The sequence below is a fragment of the Acomys minous genome (assembly GCF_964271855.1).
Source record: "Acomys minous genome assembly, chromosome: 2".
In the NCBI taxonomy this organism is placed as follows: domain Eukaryota; kingdom Metazoa; phylum Chordata; class Mammalia; order Rodentia; family Muridae; genus Acomys; species Acomys minous.
The window spans coordinates 134,148,366-134,171,674 of NC_140484.1; the positions used below are offsets into that span (position 1 = coordinate 134,148,366).

At 44.4% G+C, this 23,309-nt stretch overlaps 2 protein-coding genes across 9 annotated transcripts in view; one reads left to right on the forward strand and one right to left on the reverse strand.

The window, feature by feature from the left end:
• Positions 1-9,814, reverse strand: part of LRRC51 (leucine rich repeat containing 51) — a 27,106-nt gene extending 17,292 nt beyond the window's left edge. For 3 of the 6 annotated variants that reach the window (XM_084801944.1, XM_084801943.1, XM_084801936.1), the window contains exon 1: positions 9,675-9,813. The gene's annotated coding sequence lies outside the window, so the exon portion shown is untranslated. Of the gene's footprint in view, positions 1-9,674 lie in introns of all 6 variants that reach the window. The other 3 variants (XM_084801941.1, XM_084801938.1, XM_084801937.1) reach the window with 2 other exon arrangements.
• A 108-nt stretch (positions 9,815-9,922) lies between these two features.
• NUMA1 (nuclear mitotic apparatus protein 1) overlaps positions 9,923-23,309 on the forward strand; it is a 73,766-nt gene continuing 60,379 nt past the window's right edge. For 2 of the 3 annotated variants that reach the window (XM_084801627.1, XM_084801633.1), the window contains exon 1: positions 9,935-10,103. The gene's annotated coding sequence lies outside the window, so the exon portion shown is untranslated. Of the gene's footprint in view, positions 10,104-23,309 lie in introns of all 3 variants that reach the window. The other variant, XM_084801631.1, reaches the window with a different exon arrangement.

Below are 23,309 nucleotides of genomic sequence, written 5' to 3' on the forward strand. Positions count from 1 at the left end.
GCAGTCTCCCTGGGCATAGTGGCACACAGCTGTAACTCAGCACTTAGGAGGTAGAGGCGTGGTCATCAGGCACCAAAGTCACTCCTGATACACAGTAAGTTTGAGGGCAGACAGGGATACATGAGAGTCTCCAACATGAGACATAATGGTCTCAACTGACCTTTTGTCAAGTGTCAGCCTAAGCTACACAGCATCAGAATTCTGTCAAGTGTTTTGACAGTCCCCATGGACATGGACTGTTCATTAGGAATAGGGGTATGTGTGTGTGTGTGATACTGATTTTTATTGCAACCACTTTGTCTACTTTTGTTGGGACTTAGGCTCCCACATCACACTGCTCTGGCATGATCTGAATATGCGCATCACAGCAACAGACACACTTGGATAACAATTCATGGCCACACTGGTGAGATGGTTAGGAAAGAAATGGTGAAAATACTCTTATATTTATGAAAATAGCATCTATTTCAGTGTAGGTGGGGCCTAAATGAGATAGTGAATGTTCACTCTTCCGCATGCTGTGCCAAGCATTTTGTCAACCGTAGTGACATTGTCATGTGCCAGGTTCATGACTGAGAACCACATTACTAAAAGGAACAGCAATTGGGAGTTGCCATTTCCATTATTAGAGACAGACCATGGTGGGAAGACAAAGCCTAGTAAAACTAGGAGAAGAAACTTATAAAAGTCATGTTCAAGAGGGAAGAGTTTAGTTGAGCGTAGTGGTCTCCCTCCCACTTAGAGGGGAGGCTAAGACAAGATCTCAAGTTCAGGACCAACGTGGGCTACATAGTGAGATCCTTTCTTAAAACCAAAGTAGCTGTGGTAGCTTATGCTTGTAATCCTTGTACTTGGGAGGTGGAAGCAGAAAGATCAGGAGTTCAAAGTCACTCAGTTACAGAGCAAGTCTGAAGTAACCACTGGCCTACAGAAACTGTATCTAAAACTAGAAACAGATAAAAGGGGAGATCTGGAGCTGATGCTAGAGATGAAGACCCCCTAGGCAGCAGCAAAGTCCAGCTAGGAGGAACACATGGACAACATGCTGGGGTCCTCACTGTCCTGGTCGGCAGGTGTTTTTTCAGCCATGCTAGATAGATTTAGGCAGTTTTTTTTTTTTTAGGTTTATTTATTATTATGTATACAGTGTTGTGCCTGCACATACACCTGTAGGCTAGAGAGGGCATTGGATCACATTATAGATGGTTGTGAGCCACCATGTGGTTGCTAGGAATTAAACTCAGGACCTTTGAAAGAGCAGTCAGTGCTCTCAACCTCCGAGCCATCTCTCCAGCCCCAGTTTTCTTTTTTTTTTATAGTAAAAATGACTTTTTATTTGTTAATGTCACATAAGAAATTTAGGCATGTTACACTATCTTAAAAAAACAAAACTAGTATAAGCCAGGCAGTGGTGGCACATGCCTTTAATCCCAGCACTTGGGAAGCAGAGGCAGGTGGATCTCCGTGAGTTTGAGGCCAGCCTGGACTACAGAGTGAGTTCCAGGACAGCCAGAGCTGTTACACAGAGATACCCTGTCTTGAAAAACCAAAAAAAACCAACCAACCAAAAAAACAAAAACAAAAAACCAAACAAAACCAAACCAAAACAAAAAAACACACAACTAGCACATTTGAAGAGAGGCAGTTTCCTTTTGGTTTAGGAAAACCTATGGCATCCAACAACTCATTCTCCTGCGCTCCCTGTGGTGTTAGGAATAGCATGTACAGCCATTGCACATCCTGGGTGGGCGAGCCACATCTGCAACTTTGAGTCTTCTTTTGTAGAACTAGAGGAACCTAGCTTAGGCAGAAGCACAACCTACTTTAGCACCCACATTTTTGTTTGTTTAACAAATCTATGCGTATAAGCCAGGCATGGTGCACACCTATAATCCCAGCACTTAGGGAAGTAGGGGCAGGTGAATCATTGTGAGTTAAAAGCTAGCCTGGTCTACAAAGTGAGTCCTGGATAGCCAAGGCTACACAGAGAAACTGTCAGAAAAATGTGTATGATGCTTTGCCTACATGTATGTTTGTACATATGTTGGGCACTTACGTGTCTGGTGCCTAGAGAAGCCAGAGGTCAGATCCTCTGGGACTGGAGTTATAGACTGTTGTGAGTCATCATGAAGTGCTGGGAATTGAACCTGGGTCCTTTAGAAGAGCACCAGTGCTCCTGACTGCTGAGCCATCTTTCTAGCCCCTATTTTTGTTGTTTTTTGAGATAAAATCCCACATATCTCACCCACTGAGTAGCTATGGATAACCTTGAACTCCTGAGGCTCTTGCTTCTACTTCACGTGCTGAGAGTACGGGAGTGCACCAGACACCCCATTTTCCTACGATAGGTTTGATGCCTCTGAAGAGACTGAATCCTTATCCTCAGACTAAGGGCTAGATTGGAACCTGACTTCTGTACCATTGAACATGTATTTTAAAATACCAAAGAAAAGGTCTTTTACTGTCCTCTGATGACTAGAACCTTAGTGCAGAAAGGATTTTGTGTAGTACCAGCTTCCAGTCAATTTTTTTGAAGAAGTTAACACTGAAAGTGGAGCTCTGGGATGGTGGCTGACACGGCCTGTTGGTACCTGGTATTGTGTCTTATTCACCATCACTTGAAGAACGTGGCTTATAAGAGGAAGAAGAGGATGCCCAGTACATGGATTTCTGTTTGGGCAGAGTTGACACTGAGCTATTCTAACAGCTGGCTCCCAGGTCCAGCTGTTTAATTCTACAGCTCATTTCCAGTAAGGTATAAATTCAACACTGCAAGTATTTGCTGAGTGCCTGCTGCCCTGTGCCTGACCAAAAGGAATGAAAGCCAAGGAACAAATAATAGAGCCTTGTCAAGAGCACAGAGAGGCCTGCTGGGCTTCTGTTGGTTGTGGCAGAGCAATCTGTAGCCAGTCCCAACTTACAGTTGCCCATTTAGTGAATAGTGACTACTGTCGCACCAGCCTGGTGTACCTGTACCAGCACCTTCATTTCCTCCTTCCCTTTCCTTGCCTCCCTTGTGTTGGGATTAAAGGCTTGAACCACCACGACCTCTTAGTTTTTGTTTTGAAGATTTACTTATTTATTATTTATACAGTGTTCTGCCTGCATATATGCTTACACGACAAAGAGGGCACCAGATCATATTATAGATGGTTGTGAGCCACCATGTGGTTGCTAGGAATTGAACTCAGGACCTCTGGAAGAGCAGACAGTGCTCTTTTTTTGTTTTTGTTTATTGAGACAGAGTTTCTCTGTGTATCCTTGGCTGTTCTGGAATTCATGCTGTAGACCAGGCTGACTTCGAACTCACAGAGATCCACCTGCCTCTGCCTTTTGAGTGCTACAATGAAAGGTGTGCACAACTACCGTGGCCCCCTGTGCCTTCTTATATACATCTTTAAAGCTGTATATGTATGTATATTTAACATATTTAGATTATGTGTATGTGTCTGTATGAAGGTAGCCATGGATGCCAGAAGGTAGCATTAGATCCCCTGGAACTAGGCTTACAGGTCCTGTGAGTCACCCACTGAGCAAAGCTAGGAACCTAAATGCAGGCCCTGTTCAGGAGTAGTGCGTACACTTAAACACTGAGTCGTTTCTCTGGCCACACCAGCCCCATTTTGAGACCAGTTCTCATATAGCCTAGGCTGGCCTGGAACCCACTCTGTGGCCAAGGATGACTTGAATTCCTCATCCTGCCTGTACTTCCTAAGATTACAGGCAAGGGCCGCTGCAGGTGGTTTTTTTGTTTTTTTGGGGTTTTTTTGTTTTTTTTTTTGAGACAGGGTTTCTCTGTGTAACAACCTTGGCTGTCCTGGACTCACTCTGTAGACCAGGCTGGCCTCAAACTCACAGCAATCTGCCTGCCTCTGCCTCCTAAGTACTGGAATTAAAGGTGTGCACTAGCAGATGGCTTTATCAATTTATGCATTAAATCTGGAAAGATTAATGACTGCTCTTCAGTCTCTCCTGTATCCATCCCCTTTGAACTAAAATTTTATAGTTCCACCCTACTCTGATGCTGAGCTCAGCCTCTGAACCAGCCAGGGAGATGCTGATAAAATGAAGAAAAGAGAAGATTTAAGGTTTTGATTTGGGCCCTGAACTAAAGACTCTTTTAACTGCTAGGCCAGTGCTCTATCCTTGAGCTCCTTTTCCAGCCTGGAAGCAGGAGCTTTATAGGAAGACTTGCTCTCTCGCTCTCTGCCATGCCATGTGAGCTGGCCAGAGTGCTAGAGGGATGTGAGCCATATGCAGGAGGTAGAGGGGAAAAGGAGCTAATAACCTCAGCTGCGGCCAGCTTAGACTAGGCTGGGAGGGTCACCTAACCCACAAATTACTGCAGGCGGATGGATGAACTCAGCCAGGGTAAGAGCCATCCAGGTAACTCAGAGTCATCAAAGTAAGAATAAATACTGTTTTAAGCCACTGTGGTTTGGGGTGGTTTGACACACAGCAGTAGCTAACTGACCCATTCATTCCCCAGCTGCACTTCGGACAGAATTTTCTCATCGTGCTGTCTCACTTGTGAAATGCAGACAAGCCAGAAGAGCTGCTGGCTGGCCTGCAGCTGATGCTCAGTAAACCAAAGTAGCCATACTATCAGCCCTTTACTCTGTGTGCGTTCCTGGGGGCCTTGTGCATGCCAGGGCAAGTACTCTAGGAACTGAATTACACCTTTAGCCCTCCACACGCATTCCTTTATTATTTATTTAGTTTCTGTTTTCTCTCTGTAAACTTGAGGACAGGGACAAAAAGTTAGACTTCTATTTTGATTAAAAACTCCACGCTGAAGCCAGGCATGGTGGCGCACACCTTTAATCCCAGCATTCTGGAGGCAGAGGGAGGTGGATCTCTGAGTTCGAGGCCAGCCTGGTCTGCAGAGCAAGTCCAGGACAGCCAAGGCTACAGAGAGAAACCCTGTCCTGAAAAACCACCACCACCACCACCACCACCAACAACAACAACAAACTCCACACTGACCTTGACAAAGACTGGGAACTGGTTTGATGGATAAATGGAGTAATTGAAGAAAAAGAAGGAATAAAAGATGACTTAAGTGTGTCCCAGAGGCGGCCTGACTTGCAGTCCTGATGCTGCACCTTGGAGGCAGGCGCTTCCCCAGCTGCTCTTTTTTTTTTTTTTTTTTTTTTTTTTTTTTGGTTTTTCGAGACAGGGTTTCTCTGTGTAGCCTTGGCCATCCTGGACTCACTTTGTAGACCAGGCTGGCCTCGAACTCACAGCGATCCGCCTGCCTCTGCCTCCCGAGTGCTGGGATTAAAGGCATGCGCCATCACGCCCGGCTCCCCAGCTGCTCTTTTGAGAGAAGATTCCCCATATGGTAGTCATCTCACCAGGCCGATGACCCACCGAGCTGACCCGTGATAGGGCTAAGGCGACACTTGTTTTGAATTGAAATTTTTCTTTTCAAAACTTAAAAAAATTCTAAAAACTGTAGATATTGCCAGGCAGTGGTGGCGCACTGGTCTACAAGGTGAGTCCAGGACAGCCAAGGTGACACAGAGAAACCCTACGTCCAAAACCAAAAAAAGTGTAGCTGTTAATATGCTAGCTGACATCAAGTCAAACAACAGGAAGATGTACAAGCAGATGCAGGAACAAAGTCTTAGTTTCCATGAAGAGTTTAGTACCTTCTAGAATACATGTAAAAGAGACTTTTTTTTTTTTTGAGACATGGTTTCTCTGTGTCCTGGACTTGCTTTGAAGACCAGGCTGGTCTTGAACTCACAGCGATCCACTTGCCTCTGCCTTCTGAGTGCTGGGATTAAAGGCGTGTGCCACCACGCTCACTAAGAGACTAGATCTTTATAAATAAACCCTGTGTATTCCTTTGTAATTCAGTATTTTTTCTTTCTGCATATGTCTGCATATTTTCTTACTTTTTAAAATAGCTGCTAAGTGGTACATAGTATACATGGTATTTCTAACTTCATTGTTTTTTTGTTTTTGAGAGACAGGGTTTCTCTGTGTAGCATTGGCTGTCCTGGGCTGGCCTTGAACTCACAGAGATCTGCTTACTTCTGCCTCTCCGAGTCCTGGGATTACAGGCATGTGTCACCTACTTGATTATTTATTTAACCAATCCCAGGTTAACAAAACTTTTCCAGTTTAGAGAATTACTAAAAACTTGAATCTACTTCATTGATTGATGTTCTCTTTCAAGCGGGTTTTGACATGATGTTGTAGGGGGCTTGCAGCAATAGTAAGATGAGGAAAGCTGATAGGAGATTGAAAGCCTAGCTCAAAGAAGGTTTCTGTCTCTGGGCTGCAGGGGGAGGGGGAATCAACAGATGCCATAAAATATCAGCTACACAGCCAGTATCATCTGGAAGATTACATCCCCAGGTGCTAAGGAAAGCCAGAGGATAACTTGGCCCCTGTCTGCCGACTCGCATCTCCTCTTTATCTTCTCCATACTCTGCAGTCAGCCAAACCCAACACCGCACAGTCCGGTCCCTGTTCTCCCATGGGCCTCTCTGATTGGAGGAGTCCCTTTCCAGATTGATCTGCTTGGAATAAAGTTTCTTTCAACTTTTCCCTTGTTATTCGTGTTTTAGGAGTCAGCTCCAGTTTGAACTTTCCTGAGAAAAGAATTCCTTCTCCCCAAATCTGGATGTGGAATCTCTCTAGTTGGCTCTCATTGTACCCTATACTTATTGCCATGGTAGCACTCAGAACACTCTAATTATCGGCTCACTGTCATCTGACCAGAAACGCCAGCAGGTCGGGAACCATGTTCTTCTCATAGTTGGATGTCACAGTATACTCAACCACCTGCCTGCTACGACTGAATAAAATGATGGAGGACACAGGCACTATAATTGCGGGATCTGACCTGGCCATTTCTGAAGAAGTGACTGAGAGCCCTCTGAAAAGAGAAATACAGTTGAAAAGTAGAGAGTAACAAGAGGAAAAGATGAGCATTCCAGGGACTTGATTGTAGCATATGTGAGACGCCGGGTTTACTTTCACCACCCACTCCCCCCCCCCCAAAAGACAAGTACTACAGCTGAGGGAAAAGACCAAATCTCAATAAAGTGATATAAACTACAATGAAAAAGCAGGAGTACATATGGTTAAAGTATAGGCTGGAGAAGAGGTCAAAAGCTACCCAGGATGTTCCTTTATTCTAAAAGCAGCTGGAAGCCACAGGATAGAGAATATATATTGAACTGGAGGTAAGGTGAGTGAATAACAACAGATTTTCATTTTAAAAAAGTATTTAAAAAATTATTTTGGTTGAAGTATGTAAAATATCTTGACAGGAGTGCAGGAAGAATAGGATGGTAGCTAGGACAGAATAAAAATTATGTACAGGTAGGAGGCAGAGGCAGGATGATCGAAAAATTGAAGACAGCCTGGGCTATAAAGGAAGACTAAGTCTTTAAAAGAAAGTAAAAAACAACAAAAAACCAAAACAAAACAGAAAAAACAGTGGGGCTGGAGAGATGGCTCAGCAAAGAGCACTTGCTGCTGTTGCACAGGGTCTGAGCTCAGTTCCCAGCACCCTCACTGGTAGTTTACAACCACTCTAACTCCAGCGCCAGGGGACCAGATGCTCTCTTCTGGCCTGAGCACCCCTGATATATATATATCATACACACATTTTATTATTTTATGTGACACACAAAAAATATTTTTAAAAAGACATGTAAGCCGGTGGTGGTGGTAGCGGACGCCTTTAATCCTAGCACTTGGGAGGCAGAGGCAGGTGGGTCTCTGAGTTCGAGGCCACCCTGGTCTACGAAGTGAGTCTAGGACAGCCAAGGCTACACACAGAAACCCTGTGTAGACAAACCAAAAGAAAAATAAAAATCTCAAGTGGGTGTGGTGGTTCAGGCCTTTGATCCTAGCACTCAGGGAGGCAGGTGGAGCTCTGAGTTAGGGGCCAGCATGGTCTACAAAGGGAGTCCAGGACAGCCAAGACTATACATAGAAACCCTGACTCAAGAAACAAACAAACAAAAAAGAAACAAAAAAAAAAAAGGAACGGGAGTTATTAAGGTTAACAGTTGGGGGTTTGGCTTCTATACACCGTGGGAGTTCTGAGTGAGACCTAGGTTTGGTAGAGAGGGTTGGAATTCCTAAGAGAGATACTAAACTTGACATTCCTCATGTATATCCTGAAGGAGATGTCAAGGGCACAATTGTTTATATAGATATGGAACTTAAGAAATAAAGGCTTGGGGCTGGAGAGATGGCTCAGAGCTTAAGAGGACTGACTGCTGTTCCAGAGGTCCTGAGTTCAATTCCCAAAAACCACATGGTAGTTTACAGCCATCTATAATGTGATCTAATGCCCTCTTCTGGCCTGCAGAGCACTGTATACATAATAATAAATAAGTCTTTTTTCCCCCCTCTGATACAGGGTTTCTCTGTGTAGCCTTGGCTGTCCTGGATGCACTTTGTAGACCAGGCTGGCCTCGAACTCACAGTGATCTGCCTGCCTCTGCCTCCCCAGTGCTGGGATTAAAGGCGTGCGCCACCACACCCAGCAATAAATAAATGTTAAAAAATAAAAAGAAAGAAAGAATGGCTTGCCTGTAGACATGCAGGTGGCAAATAAAGGTATGTAGGTGCCAACGAGGACTAAGAGGATATAGTGAGGTGGGAAACAGAAGACAGCCCAGAAGAGTTTTTAGACAGTAAGTGGACAAATCAGGGCCAATGAATCATGGTAGCTTCAGACCTCAGGTTTCCTGTCAGCTGTTTTGTTTTGTTTTGTTTCTTTCTTTAAATGCGTTTGATTCTTCTTGCCTTCAGTCTCTAGTTTCCTTCATTAATAATTTCAAAGATGTTTTTGAAACTCACTCATGTTGAAGTGTACGTAACTCACAATGGTCCTACAGGTTCCTTATTCTTCATGCAGTTTAATGTAATCTTTAGGACAAGTACAGGGTACAGACGCAGCCAGGTCAAGCTGTCTCAGGAGGTGGTCTGACTTTAAAGAACTGGAATTTACTTCTAGCTTTTTCAATGGTGTGGTGTGTGGCCTTGGGCAAGTCACTTATCTCTGGGTTTCAGTTTTTCAATCTGTGAAATGGGGATAAATATCCATAACGCATAGAGCTGCTTTACTAGAACAAGAGAGGCTGTAAAGGAACTTGAGAAGTTACTAAATGGACTAAATCTTTTATGAGGAATGTAGAGGAAATGAAGATCTAAACTGTTAGCTTCCAGAAGCTGACGAGGCAAGATGTAGGAGGAAGAGGCGAATTTACAGACAACACTCACAAGCGTGTGGATAAGAGGAACCTGCTGATTCCCTGAAAAGGGTCTTCTTGCTTGGAAGAGTAAGCAAAGGGGGACTTTTAAGCCCTGTGACATTTTCTACATCTCTAGAAATGAAGGTCTGAATTACTCTGAGGTAATCAAGGAGTCCTAGTTCCTCGGAGGACAGCCAATACCATGCTCGAGGGCGGTTCTGATTTCCCAGGGGACTTGAGGCACCCATACTAGGAAAGCTTAAGTTGAGGCGCAAAACCCAAAGTCCTGAGATTTATCTTGAGTGTTGGGCTCACTGGTGAACAGGAATAAAGATTTGGGGAGAATCTCAGGTCTCCGTCCGCGAAAGTTCTTATACTTTTTATGGAGTTCCTCCCCTTTCAGAAAGCTCTAGTGTCCTACAATAGTTTTCCTGCCCAACTCACCCGCAGTGGCTTACCCTCCGGCTTCAGCGTCTCACTACTTGAGAGTTACTTAGCGCAACTCCATAGCAACTACCTTCGACTACGCCCTAGATGGCGCAGAGAACATGCTCGTGCTACCTTCCGGGACTTGTAGTTCTTCGGGGCAGGACGCTGAAGCCGCGCGGTTTGCTGGGATTTGTAGTTCTTGTTCCCTTCAAGGCAAGACCAGGATCCGGAAGTAGTAGTACCCCTTCTTCCTTTGGAGTGGCCTTCGTATTTCCTTTTCCCGGGTCCTCCAGGTTGCCCAGCTAACAACAGCCGGGGCCAATGAGAGGGCGGCGAGACGGGGCGGGACCATAATTTAAACTAATCGTGTCTTCATCGTGCGGGGCATCTATCTCGAGGTGAGGTGCGATCCGAAGGGCGCGTGGCGGAGCAGTGCGCGGCCAGGTAACCGGCGCGGGCCCTTGGCTGGGTGCGGCTAGGTGCTCATGGGATGGCCAGGCCCAGAGGGGGGGGTGCTGACCACGCCGGTGCGAAAGGAAGGCCTCCTTCGTAACCGAGGGAGAAAAAAGAACCTACAGGGGGCCAGTTTGTGGGAGCCGGCAATGTTCGAGGGGGTGGGTCTGTTTGGGGCTTTGCTAGTGGGATTACGGCTGACCACCGCGGGGCGTCTCGGGTTTGTGGATTGCTCAAAGGATTGTACCTGAGGGTCCTGTGACGCCAGGTGCTCGTTTATTGTTAACGATAGCAACAGTAGCATCATCTTCTTAGCCTCCATCCACTATGTTTCTGACATTGTGTTGCCGCTATAAGAGGATCATCGTTTTAAAGTTCCAGACAGCCTTATTCATGTTTTATAGGTGGGGACACTGAGGTTTATGGCTTACCTTGGCAAGGGTTGCACAGCTGTTGCGAGTTTTGGTATACTTGGGCACTGAGCGTAAATGGTGGCCAAAGGGCTGTGTTGGGAGGCCTTTTCCATGTAAACAATGAACTTTCCTGCCTTACCTACTACTTTTTGGTTTGGTGTGAGAGGCAAAGCAGAGAGTATGTCTGCGTAAGTACCTTTGAGAATACAAATTTAAGATTTTGTTGCTGCTGCTGCTGTTTTTGTGTTTTTCGAGACAGGCTTTCTCTTTTTAGCCCCGGATGGCCTGGAACCCGCTCTGTAGCTTGAACTCACAGAGATTCACCTGCCTCTGCAGGGACTTAAAGGTGTGCTCCACCATGCTGGGCTGGGCAACCCTCTTTGCTTACTTCTGCGGTCGCACTTGTCATCTGTATTATTTGAATCTCTTTCTGTATTTGTCTGCCCTTGTAGGTAGTAACTATGTATTTGTTACTATATCTTGATGGCTACTCAAGATTTAAGCATGGTTATGGCCATTACTGTACATCTTGGAATGTTGCTTTTTCTTTGGCTGGAGGGGGTTAAAAGCCTAGCTTACTCAACTTTTTCTTTTTTTCTTTTTTTGTTTGTTTTGGTGCATGCTAGGCAAGCACTCTATCACTGAACTATTTGTTAGTGCCCCCCCCTTTTATGGTGGTATTTGTCTTAAATTAAGCATAAAGTTATCCTTTGTTGTTGTTGAAATGAAACTGCCTCCTGAAAACATAATTTACCTGCTTGTTTTATTTTTTTCTTTTTATTTTTTTGCTTTACTTGTTTTTTGTTTGTTTTTCGAGACAAGGTTTCTCTGTGTTAGCCTTGGCTGTGCTGGACTCACTTTGTAGACCAGGCTGCTTTGAACTCACAGTGATCTGCCTGCCTCTGCCTCTCATGTGCTGGGATTGAAGGCTTAGAAGTTTCTTTGTAAGTTGTAGGATATGGGAGTGGATGAATGCCTTGAACTAAGAATTGTAGAATTGTTAGGATGCAAACACAGTTCTACCTAGGATGCTTAACCAGCTGAGTAAGGTTAGTTTTGATATCTGTGTCTAATTGCTAAGAACAGATGGTCAGAGCCTGGTGGTAGTGGCACACACCTTTAATCCCAGCACTTGGGAGGCAGAGGCAGGTGGATTGCTGTGAGTTCGAGGCCAGCCTGGTCTACAAAGTGAGTTTAGGACAGCCAAGGATATATAGAGAAACACTGTCTCGAAAAACCAAAAAAAAAAAAAAAAAAAGGGTGGGTGGGGAGCAGGGCTGGAGAGGTGACTTAGTGGTTAAGAGCTCTGGCTGCTCTTCCATAGGATGAAGGCTCAACTCCTAGCACCAACTCACAACTATTTACAACTCCAGTCCCAGGGGAATCTGATGGCCTCTGTGGGCACTGCATATATGAGATACATGTACATACAAGCAAGGCAAAACATTCATATACATAAATTGAAAATAAGAAATAAAAACAAGCCAGATGTGGTGGTGCACACCTTTATTTAGTTCCAGCACTCGGGAGGCAGAGGCAGGTGGATCTCTAAATTCAAGGCCAGACTGGTCTACAAAGTGAGTCCAGGACAGCCAGGGCTACTCAGAGAATCCCTGTCTTAAAAAAACAAAAATAAATAAATAAATAAATGAATAAATAAATGCAATAAAAAAAATGTCTACTTTTGTGCTTTGTGCCCAAGGAGGCCAAGAGAGGGTGTCAAGCTCTGGAACTGTTGTTAATGACAATTGTGAATCACAGTGTAAATGTTATCCCCACCCCCCCACCTCCCTCCCCTTTGGTTTTTTCGAGACAGGGTTTCTCTCAGGCATCTCTGGATGCCCTGGACTCACTTTGTAGATCAGGCTGGCCTCGAACTCATAACAATCTGCCTCCCGAGTACTGGGATTAAAGGTGTGTGCCACCATGCCTGGTTTAGAGGCAGTACTCTTAACTGCCAGCCACTTGCCCTACATTTCTGACACTACTAGATTGTTGTCACCCTCCCCTTTTTAACTTTTAAGTTAAACATTTAAGGGGCTGAAGAGATAGCTCAGCAGTTAAGAGCACTGCCTGCTCTTCCAGAGGACCTGAGTTTGATTCCAGTGCTCACGTGGCAGTCCACAGTTGCTGATAACTGCAGTTCCAGGGGTCCAGTACCTTCTTCTGGCCTCTGTCAGTTTATTTCTAACTCTGGAGTTTTCTTTTCTTTCTTTCTTGCCTTGCTTGCTTTTGCAGTAGTGGGTATTGAACCTAGGGTCGCTCACATGCTAGGCAAATACTCTGCAGTCCTTCCTTCTTCCCTCTCTTCCTTTTTTCTTTTTCTTTTTCTCCAGACAGGGTAGCCATGTGTAGCCTTGGCTGTCCTGGGTTCTCTTAGTAGACCAGGTTGGCCTTGAACTCGTAGTTCCAGCTGCCTCTGCCTCCTGAGCGCTGGGTCACCACCGCGCCTGGCTTCCTTCTCTTTCTTTCTTTCTTCCTTTTTTAAATTAATTATTATTATTATTATTTTTTTTTTGAGACAGAGTCCTTCTAGCCTTCCACAACTGGTTCCTTTCTTTCTTTTGAGCTCAGTTTATTTATATATGTGTCAGTTTTGGTCCAGTCAGCAAAACAGAAACCTCAGCAAAACAGAAACCACATGCCATTTCATTTAAGAGTGAACTCAATAAAGGATATAGTTTTGAGGCTTTGTTGGAGGGCTTAACTAGCCAAAAGGACTCTTAAGGAAAGTAGTTTTGGTATACTAACTGTATGAAGTGGTTTCCTCATCCAGAATTGAGAGCAAACAGAGGAAGATTATCAGACTCAAGAAGCCTGGAGGGCTATGGGACGGCTGCTGTAGCTGGATTCTCGAGGGGGTGTATGTTGCCTGGTTGCCAGTGGTTTCTTGGGAGCTCCCAGGAGGTCCTTGGAGAAACCAGTCTTAGTGCAAGCCTGCCCAGCTGGTAGGAAGGCCAGGGAGGGGCACTGCAAGGCTGGTGCCAGGAGTTTAGATAGAAACTGAGTAACTGATGGAACCAATTGCTGACATGAGGAAGAGCTTTGTATATTCCTTTTGTTTTTTATTTTCCCTTTAGCCGCCACTTGACAGAGTAGGAGCTAGCTGGAAAAGTGGAATGGAAAATGATGGTGTCCCAGCCCCATTATCAGAAAGCAGAGCCCAACAGGATGGTCATGGAACTGAGAGACAGTAATAAATGGCACAGTCTAGAATGATGCTCTTTCTAAACATTCAGACATGGTTAATGGTGTGAATGTGTTCTGCTCATTATATCAATTGAAATAGCAAGAGCTAACACTTTTTTCCCTCGCCTATCATGTGAACCAGGCACTATTCTAAGTACTTTATGTTAAAATTATTTGTACAAAATTGTGTTTGTTTCTCAGTTTCTCTTTTAATCCTGCTATCACCCATATAATTGAGACTCTATCATATTATTTGTTAAACAAGCTTTACAGCACAGTAACTGAGCTGTTAATACTCTAGTCTTAACCCTCTAAGCTAATCTGACTTCCTCCCAGGGTCCATCCCAGAGACACTTCTACTCTGTGCCTTTTCTGATCTAGCTCCTTTCACCTGATGTCACCTGGACATCTGCCTGTGGCTGAATCCCCTACTTCCTCCTCTATCTCCTCCTCTAACTCCTCCCCTGACCGACAAGAAGTCCAGCCCTATTCTTTCCTGCTCAGTGATTGGCTGTAAGCTGCTTTATTGACATATCAGGGAACAATTGGGGAGCAGTATTTACACAACATTGAGACAAGAGATTCTCAGAACAAGGATTACAACTATATATGGGGGGCGGGGCAGATACAGAAATCAGCATTTGAGTTATGCAACAATCTTATGCCTACAACTTTATATGAACTACTTTCTAAACGTATGTGAGGTATATTCTATTATTACTATTCCCCTTAAAAAAAAAAAGATTTACTTATTATTCTGCATGCATGTATACCTACATGCCAGAAGATCACATTGTAGATGGTTGTGAGCCACCATGTGGTTGCTGGGAATTGAACTCAGGACTTCTGGAAGAACAGTCAGTGCCCTTAACCTCTGAGCCATCTCTCCAGCCCACTGTTCCCTTTTATAAGGAAGGAAACTTGAGATATAGATAGATTAGGTCATCTGTTCAAAGCCACACAATATGTAAATAACGGAATTGCTTTCTTTCTTTCTTTCTTTCTTTCTTTCTTTTTTTTTTAACTTATTTTTATTTCATGTGCATTTGGTGTTCTTCCTGCGTTTATGTCTGTGTGAGAGTATTGGGTCCCCTGGAACTGGAGTTACAGACAGTTGTGAACCATCATGTGGGTGCTGGGAATTGAACCCAGGTCCTCTGGAAGAGTAGTCAATGCTCTTAACTGCTGAGCCACCTCTCCAGCCCCCTGGAGTTGGTTTCTTAATCGAACCATTCAGAGTTTGTTTCTATGGGCTGGAGAGATGGCTCAGTGGTTAAGAGCACCGCCTGCTCTTCTAAAAAAAGGTCCTGAGTTCAATTCCCAGCAACCACATGGTGGCTCATAACCATCTGGAACGTGATATGGCGCCCTCTTCTGGCTTGCAGGAGTACATGCAAGCAGAGCACTGTGTACAGAGTTTGTTTCTACTTTTAAAGCATTAAAAAAAAAAAATCTGGTCAGGTGTGGTGATGCACGCCTGTAATCCCAGCACTTGGGGGGCAGAGGCAGGCAGATCTCTGTGAGTTCCAGGACAGCCAGGTCTACAAAGCGAGTCCAGGACAGCCAAGTCTACAAAGCGAGTCCAGGACAGCCAAGTCTACACAGAGAAACCCTGTCTTGAAAAAAACAAAACAACAACAACACCCTTATATTTTTGTCTCTGTGTGTGTGTGTATACCATGAAGGCCAGAAAAGGGTGCTGGATCCCCCGAAAGTGGAGTTTCCGGCAGTTGTGAGCTGTGTGATAGTGCTGTAGTGCTAAGAACTGAAAGGTCCTCTGCAAGAGTAGTGTGTGTGTGTGTGTGCACGCTTGTGTGTGTAAGAGATGGAGACTGACTCACTAATTAGGCTTGCTTTCATGAGCATGGGGGTGTTATTTGCTTGAGCAAGAACAGTTTACTAGTAGCTACATCACTGAAGAACATGACCCTTTTTCCCCAGCAGCCGCCATTGCTTGTTAGCTCCTCAGGGAGGGGTGGAGCCTCCTGACTCCCTCAGTCATGATGGACTGCTGTTGGTGGGTCCCCTGTTTTCAACACTTACAGTGTGCTGAAAATTCTTCCCCATGTTAAAGCACAATCAGACTCCCTCCCCCCCCCCCAAGAGCTGAGGACTGAGCCCAGGGCCTTTCGCTTACTAAAGCAAGCGCTCTACCACTAAGCTAAATCCCTAGGCCCCCAATCAGACTTTCTATAACTGCCACTCTTCAGTTCAGGTTTTGTCTTCTCCTACTAGGGCCATAAAAATCGTCCTAGTCTTTTTTTTTTTTTTTTTTAAGATTTATGTATTTATTTAATGTATATGAGTGCATGTACGCCTGCAGGCCAGAAGAGGCCATTAAATCACATTATAGATGGTTGTGAGCCATCATGTGGTTGCTGGGAATTGAACTCAGGATCTCTGGTGCTCTTTACTGCTGAGCCATCTTTCCATCTGACTAGTTTTTTTTTTTTTTAAAGTCTTTTTCGAGACTGGTTTTCTCTGTGTAGCCTTGGCTGTCCTGAGCTCCCTTGGTAGACCAGGCTGGCCTCGAACTCTCAGAGCTCCGCTTCTGCCTCCTAGAGTGCTGAGGTTACAGCTGTGTGCTACTGTGTCCGACTTCTTTTTAGTCTTTTACAGGACAAGTAGTCTCTGTGTTTAACGTTGTATGTGTTTTATTTTTATTTGACTGTACATTATTTGTATACCATGTACACATAATGCTTATGGAGGCCAGGAGAGGACACTGGATTCCCTGGAACTGGAGATATATATGGCTAGCCACAGTATGGGTACTCGAAATCGAACGAGGATCCTATGAATGAACAGCCAGTGCTCTTAACTGACAGGGTTTCTCTGTGTAGTCTTGGCTGTTCTGGACTCGCTTTGTAGACCAGGCTGGCCTCGAACTCACAGTGATCTGCCTGCCTTTGTCTCCCAAGTGCTGGGATTAAAGGCATGTGCCACCACACCCAGTGAGTTTATTTTTGCTTTTCAAAGGTGGTATTGTTATGTTCTACTAAGTACTTTGAGACTGCCTGCATGTATTAGATAGATAGCTCAGTGTGCTAGTGATAGCCTTTCCATTAGGGCAGCATTTTTCTTACAGGCAGCCCTTTTCATATAAATGTAAATAGAATCTTCCATTTTGCATTTCATTTGTTTGACTTGTTATTTTATTCTAAATTACACATACACACATTTATACTTAATTTTGTTAAATATGCTTGTTATTTTGGTAACATCAAAATTTTTTTCTCTTTTTGGACGATTTAAAAAATTTATGTTGGTTTTTGCCTGCATGTATGTCTGTGTGAGGGTGTCAGATCTTGGAGCTACACACAGTAGTCAGCTGTCATGTGGTTGCTGGGACTTGAACGTGGGTCCTCTGGAAGAATAGCCATCTCTCCAGGGCACTTAAGTGATGTTTTGAGAGAGGGTTCACTTGGTAGCCCAACCTGGCCTGGACTTAAAAATTCTGCTTTAGCCTATCCCCAGGGTGCTGGGATAACATGTGTGAGCCACCATACCTGATTTAATATCCATCCCATCATATATAAAAGCATGCTATTGCCTCTCTTTATAGTTTTAAGAAATTATTTAAAATCAGGTTCTCATGTAGCCAAGCTGGCGTGGAACTTTCTCTGTAGCTGAAGGTGACTGTGAACCCTTCCTGATTTTCCTGCCTCCACCTCCCTAAATGCTGGACTATGGGCATTTTGGCACCACGCCTGTTTTATGCTGTGCAGCTTATTTATATTTGCTTTTTATTATTATTAGTTTGTTGTTGTTTGTAGCCTTGGCTGACCAGGAACTTGCTGTATAGATAGGTTGGTCACAGAGATCCTCCGGCCTCTGCCTAAAGTGCTGGGATCATAGGACATGTGTCAGTATTCCTCTCACACATAGTTTAATTCTATGGAAAGCAGATTTCATGTGTCTTCATTCTGTGTTTTTTAAATAAAAAAATTAAAAAGAAATTATGTATATAGGTGTTTTGTTTGCATAGAAGTCTATGTGCCACCTGTGTGTAGTGCTCTTGGTCAAAGAAGGGCATGAAATTTTCTGTGGACTTAAAGTTAGGGATGGTTGTCAGCTGCTGTGTGTGCACTGGAACTGCTGTGCCCTCTGGAGGAGCAGCTGGTGCTCTTAACTGTTGTATCGTCTCTCCAGACCCTCATGTGATTCTTTTTTTTTTTTTTTTTTTTTTTTTTTTTTTTGAGACATGGTCTTTCTGTGTTAGCCTTGGCTGTCCTGGACTCGCTTTGTAGACCAGGCTGGCCTTGAACTCACAGTGATCTATCCACCTGCCTCTGCCTCCCGAGTGCTGGGATTAAAGGAGTGTGCCACCATGCCTGGCTTCATTTTGATTTGTTAGTAAAATTTTAAGCATGGTATGTTTGAAAAGCAAGCTCTTTTGTACAGACTCCTATAGATAGCTATTACCCTAATTAATGGAGGTTTTTATCCTTTCTTCTGATAAACTGGGGGAAGAGCTATTTGGAAAAGCAGTATCTTGGCTGTCATTGATTGGCTGTTAGGTAGAGCCGCCCTAATAAGGGACCACTTGCAGAAGTAGAGTGATCCAATGGTGGTATAAAGAAGAGGGGCATTAGCGTGCTCCTGGATTGAGGCTCCTCTTGGCAGCTGCGTCATGCGCCTTTTCTCCCTGTCCTATTTAAGGGCCAGTTTCTTTGAAGTCAGTTCAGGAAATGGCAGTGACTCAGCCTTGCAGATTTCTCCTGCCTTTTTTCAGCTGAGGACTGGTTTGTCTGGTAAGGAGGAAGACAGCATATATTCTAGCACACTTACCTGACCACTGCAATGCCTTCCTGTGCCTTGCCGGAGATACTTGTTTTTCAGACTGTTAAGTTTTTGGTGCCCTGTGGCAAGGTGGATTCAGTCTTTAACATGTCTGTGGTATCCACGTCTGTAATCTTAGCACTTGGGAGGCTAAGGCAGGAGGATCATGAGTTTGAGACCAGTCTTGATTATTCAGCAAGTTCCGGGCTGCAGGCAGTATGGTCTCTCCCTCTCTCTCTCTCTCTCTCTCTCTCTCTCTCCCTCTCCTCTCCTCTCCTCTCCTCTCCTCTCTCTCTCTCTCTCTTCTTGACACAGGGTTTCTCTGTGTAGCCTTGGCTGTCCTAGACTCACTTTGTAGACCAGGCTGGCCTCTAACTCACAGAGATCCGCCTGCCTCTGCCTCCTCAGTGCTGGGGTTAAAGTCGTGCGCCACCACGCCCGGCTAGAGACACTATCGCAAAAGGCAAAGCAAGCAAAATGTAAGGATCAATTTAATCCCCACATTTAGGAGGCAGAGGCAGCAGGCAGCTGCATCTCTTTGGGTTGGAGGCCTGCCTGGTCTACAATGTGAGTCTAGCATAGCCAAGACTACACAGAGAAACCCTGTCTCAAAAAAAAAAATCAACTTGGAGGAACTATATACTTGGTGGTTTGTTAAGGAAGCTGAATCTAAAACACACAGAAGCAAAATACAATTTCTCAAGGCAGTGTGATTTGGTTGTGTTGTCTACTCTGAAACCCTATAGGAATTGTGAGATTCTTTCAGTAGCTCTTGGAATAACTAGGAAAAAACTTTGACAGGAAGATGGTGTTTGAGAAAGGGTCAGAGCTGGTCAGTAGTGGTGTATGCCTTTAATCCCAGCATTAGGAAGGCAGAGGCAGGAGGATGCTGTGAGTTCGAGGCCAGCCTGGTCTACAAAGCGAGTCCAGGATAGTCAAAGCTGCACAGAGAAACAAAAACAAAACAAAACAACCCCCAAAACAAACAAACAAACAAACAAAAAAAGAAAGAAAGAAAAAGAAAAGGGGTCAGAATTAGAGGCACGTAGATTATGGTTACTTAAGTAAGCTGTGATTTGGGTTACCCACCACACTATTTAGGCTTTATGTCATGAACTATGAATGATGGTTCTGTGGTATTCACACTTTCCTACTCTAATGGTACAGAATTTTTGCTTAGGCTTCATACAGGTCTAGAAACTGTTACCAGCATTGAGCCAGCTGCTTGACTTTGGAGAAGTTTCCTCACTTGCAAGACAGAAAGCCTACTGAAAGTTATTTAAGAGGTTATTGTGATGTGCACAGTAAAATATTGTATAAATAGTTGGCTATGCCTTAGAGGGGGTGGTGCTCCCTCATCTTGTCATATGACTTGCCTAATGCCTGAAGGGCTGTCTGTCCCCCTGGATAGCCGAAGGCATGAGAACGAGCCAGGCTAGAGTCACACACAGAGAAGTGAGCACAGTGGCTGCAAAATAAGGGCGAATAAGTAGCTGGAGGCCAGACAGTGAACTTGGAAACCCCAGCCAGAGAACTCAGATCTCGTGCTTAAGAAAAAACATTGCAAGGTTTTTGAGCCAGAGAGACACCTTTAAAAAGGAGAGTGGTGTAGAGACTCCTGAGGGACATTCTCTGGTTGAGACATAGGAATCCTCACAGGGTAGGGCCTCCCGAAGTCTGACCCAGTGGGTGTGGTTCGGCATTCTTGCCACAGGAGGCCAGTATTCCTGCCTAGCGCCTCTTCCTGCTTTGTCGTTGACTCACCTCATTGGCCTGGGCCTCACTGCTTCCCTTCTTGTTGCCTTCTGACCCACAGAGCTCCAGAGCTGCCCAGCAGTGGGTGGGGTGTGCAATAAACAGCAGCATTCTCATTCCTTCCCTTCTTCCCTGAGCAGAGCAAAGGTCACGTTAGCCGGCTGTGGCCTGCTGTGCAGGGTTACAGGGGCTGCCTACCGGGAGGCGAGTCAAGATGACTCCTGCCCTTTTCTCTGTTTTTGTATGGATTGGCTTTTTTTTTTCTTTCTCCCAAGTTTTCTGTTTCTTTTCCCCTGATCTAGGTTCGTCAAGATGTCAGTCAGGAAACAAAGAGGTTACTGTAGGAGGGGCAGATGTATAATATATATTTTTTCTAATTGTGGGGACAATGCCCAGAAGTTTTCTCTGGCCGCTGCTGTGGGGTAGTTTGTCCAGAATTCATGTGAGCCAGACGTTAAGTCTGTTGGAGTCACTGTAGAAAGGTTCTTGAAAGTACATTTCTCAGCTTCTGGGTTTTGGAGCCATTCTATGTGTGCTGTACTATCCTGTGTCAGCTCCCATCTCCCATCCCTTTGGCCCCAGAGGAAAAGGTAGTGAAAAGATGGAAAGGGGAAGCTGTGTGGATGAGCATGTGCTTGTTTTATGCAGGGAGCCATTATAACTGGGTTTTCATATTCTTTTTTTTTTTTTTTTTTCTCAAGACAAGGTCTCTCTGTGTTAGCCTTGGCTATCCTGGACTCATTTTGTAGATCAGGCTGGCCTCGAACTCACAGCAATCCGCCTGCCTCTGCCTCCCGAGTGCTGGGACTACAGGTATGCGCCACCACGCCCGGCTGGTTTTCATATTCTTGCTAATTAGTTGTGTGACCAGGCACCTAACTTCCTTGGAGTAGAATTTCCTTATATTTAAAAATGTACAGCTTGGATTGTGTAGTCTTGGAGAGTTTTTTCAGAGTAAATATTAAAAATATTAAAGTAAATTTGTTTGTTTGCTTTTTTGAGACAGGATTTCTGTGTTCTGGTTGTCCTAGATCAGGCTGGCCTGGAACTCAAAGCGATCCACCTGCCTCTGCCTACAAATTGCTTGCGCCACCATGCCCAGCTGTAAGTTTATTTTTTATGTGAAAAAATATTTAATATAGTTTTGACTGGACTCCTATATTTGTTGGCAAACATCCAGAGCATCATAACTAGGAGGCAGCCAAGCATACGCCTTCTTCTCTCCACCAGGCCTTCCCAGGGAGTAGACGTGGGCCACAACACTGTCAGAGAGTTTTCATAGCCTGTTTGATCTGCTGCTTGTTAGCCTTGATCTCCACAATGAACACAATCATGTTGTTGTCTTCTGTCTTCTTCATGGCTGACTCAGGGGTTGGGGTGAACTTGATGACAGGATAGTGCTCAAGCTTGGCCTGGATTGCTTTGTAAACCAGGCTGGCCTTGAACTCACAGAGATCCGCCTGCCTCTGCTTCCCAGCAAGTGCCACTGCACCTTGCTTTCCTTTGTAGACTCACAGCATTCCGCCCGCCTCTGCCTCTGGGATTAGAGGTGTGTGCCACCACACTCAGCTCTTTTCTTCTTTTTTAAAAGCAGTGCTCAGAATTGAACCCACAGCATGCTAGGCAAGCGCTTTACCACTGAACAACCTTCTAGCCCCAGAGGCAGTCTTTTGCGTATCCTCAGAGGTAGCAGTTTTTACTTGTGGTGGGTAGATTCAGTGTTTGGAAACCATCAAAAAATCTTTTGTGTCTAAGACTCAAGTTACTTATTTATGTGGGGGGAAAAAAAAGAGATGTGACTGACTATACAACATGTAATTTTTCTTTTTGCTTCTCACATGGAACAGTGTTTAAAAGTAGTTTTTCCAAAAAAAAATTGTAAATTGTTTAAGCAGTGATTAAAAATGTAGGAACACAACTCCAACAATTCCATCCATATAAATATATGTAATTAAAGTATTTGGTTACAATTTTCATGTGGTTTAATAAGATGGGGAAACATTTGAATAGAGTTGCTTTCCTGTATAATTTATATATATATATATTATATATATATATATCTTGTTTCAATGTCAAAGTGACTAGATAGTGAAGAAAGTCAGCCCTTTTTCTGGTAGGCTTCTGAAATCACAGGTGTTTTAAGGGTCAAAAGAAGGGTGGAACATGTACTTCTAGGAAGTTGTGGCTGTCGAGCTGAGGCAGGTGCATCTCTAGAAGAACCACCAAGAAGACTGAAGCATTTTCAGTCCGACTGCTGATGCTCACCAGCAGGCTGAAGGTAGCAAGATCCTCAGAGGGTGTGGCTGAAGCACAGAGTTGAGAGTGCCAGAGTATCGGAGGAGAATCACACTGATTTTTTTTCCTTCTTTCCTTCAGTAGTTGTAGGTTTGAAAGTGGGCTGGAAGGTTGGTGGGGCAAAGCAGAGGGCTGTAACTGAAGGTGTTCATGTATTCCAGTCATATACCTGATCCTCTGCTCCGGACAGTAGTTGAAATTGGTTAGTAAAATAAAGTTTGGCAGCGTGGCCAAATGAGTCTGTTGCCAAGTCATTGTATTAAATAAACATTTGGACTTCTCCTTCTTACTCTGTCTTGTTTTGTTTTGTTTTTTTCTCTCTCTCCGTTGTTGTGTTTTTCTCTTATCTTCCCCCCCCCCCAGCTTATGACTGAACCCAGGGCCTTGCACTTGCTACCACAGAGCTAAATGCCCAACCCCTTTTCTCTCATCTTTGTGTTGAGTATCAAGATGCTAAAACTTCTAGATCTAGGCAGTGGTGGCTCACGCCTTGGGAGGCGGAGGCAGGCAGATCTTTGTGAGTTCAAGACCAGCCTGCTGTATATACAGGACAGCCAAGGCTACACAGAAAAACCCTGTCTTGAAAAACAAACAAACAAACAAAACCCAAACAAAACAAAACCAAAACCAAAAAAAAGAAAAAAGAAAAAAACAAAAACAAAAAAATGTTCTAGATCTGAAAATCAGGTCTGAGGGCTTAGCTAGATGTGATGTAGTGTATCTATAATTCCAGCAATAGGAAGGTAAAGGCAAAGAGCATTGT